A 1,506-nucleotide genomic window follows, 5' to 3' on the forward strand; every position below is an offset into this window, starting at 1 on the left:
TCTTCGTCCCCTCACCCCCATCTGTTAGGATCACATACACAATTACAAGTATGCTCACAAGGCTGCTGAGATGCTCAGCCAGTGGGTAAAAGCAGTTGACTCCAAAGTTGGCAGCATGAGTTCAATCCCTAGAAGTCACATAGTAGAAGAAGAGAACCAATTTCTGAACGTTGTCCTCAGACTTCTACATATGCATGAGACACACACACACACACACACACACACACACTAAGATAGATAGATAGATAGATAGATAGATAGATAGATAGATAGATAGATAGATAAGCTTAATTAAAATGTAAAATAATCACCCTTTGGCAATGGACAAAGAGACATCTTGTCAGTTGTGGTTTTCTTCTATTAATCAGAGGCAGAGCAAAATGCAGTCCTTTGTTCATCCTAGCTTGTTGCCTGGCTTGGTGGATGAAGCTGACTTATGCCTAGGACTCATAAAAATCAAATCAAATTCCTGAAGCACAACACAGAAGGAGAAGGACAGAGAAAGAGAGATCTTCTAACTGCCATGGCACCCACAGAGCTGCCTTCCAGCTCATGGCATAGGCAGGCTGGAAGGAAACCTGCTTGCCAACACAGCACGCATCACAGAAGGACAATATCACCCATGGGCCCATCAGCCACATGACCAGGCTGTCGTGGGAGCCACCACAATGTGCAAGTATGAGGTGGTCAGATGAGAGAGAAGGAAAATTGGAACAGCTTGAGCGTTATGAAGAGCTAGAGCTGAAGACTTGAGGGTGGAGAGGAGTAGCCTGTTCTGAGTGGCCAGGATTGTCACCTGGGGCCATGGCAAGGTTCAAGGCCAACTTGCCACTGAGGGCCATATCTGAGTCCATAGCTACATAGTAGAATGGCCTGGTGTCAATGATGCCCCTGGCTCATATTACCACTAGAGAATATGTGGATATCTCTGGTCAGGGCAGCTGCTAGAGACCATGTGGATATTCATCAGCTGTACAAAATTGGTCCCACTCCTCATTGGAGGGCTGGCCCTATCTCTCACCAGAGGCGGCACTTGTGAGAGTGAGCAGTTTAACTGGTCCTGGCTGTGAGGGTGTGTGTGAGCCATCCCTGAGTGTGAGAGAGCTGACCTTGCCACTTGTCTGCTGTGGGGTGACACAGGTGTAGAGGTGATGCCCCTCTCAGCTCCTCTCCACCTCCCACAGTTGGAAAGCTGCCCACAGGGTTATAATTTCAGGAGAGCTAGCCCTTCCCCTCTCCAGCTACAGCACTCATCATAGTGTGTCCTGTACCTTCATGGGCAACACGACAAAGCTAACTCTGGTGGTGGGGGTGAAGGTCACCCAGACCCAAGGGCAAGAACTTGGAATAGCTTGCCTGACCACTTGTCTGCCATGATTGGCATGGTGAAGACATGATGTCCTACCCCCTCATCCCTTAGCACCTTTGGTAGTCATGAGAGATGGTGAGCTGATCCTGTCCCTTGTTGGCATAGATTAGGGAGAGAGGGCCCTGTACTTTGCGTGG

The 1,506-nt window shown here is 48.9% G+C and overlaps 1 non-coding gene across 1 annotated transcript; it reads left to right on the forward strand.

Moving 5' to 3' along the window:
- The first annotated feature begins 309 nt into the window (after positions 1-309).
- On the forward strand, positions 310-453 carry LOC114612535. The gene has a single exon (XR_003710040.1). It is a non-coding gene; the product is annotated as a small nucleolar RNA SNORA48 (small nucleolar RNA).
- The last annotated feature ends 1,053 nt before the right edge of the window (positions 454-1,506 follow it).

This window comes from Grammomys surdaster, unplaced genomic scaffold (genome assembly GCF_004785775.1).
Source record: "Grammomys surdaster isolate TR1022 unplaced genomic scaffold, NIH_TR_1.0 126163, whole genome shotgun sequence".
Classification (NCBI taxonomy): domain Eukaryota; kingdom Metazoa; phylum Chordata; class Mammalia; order Rodentia; family Muridae; genus Grammomys; species Grammomys surdaster.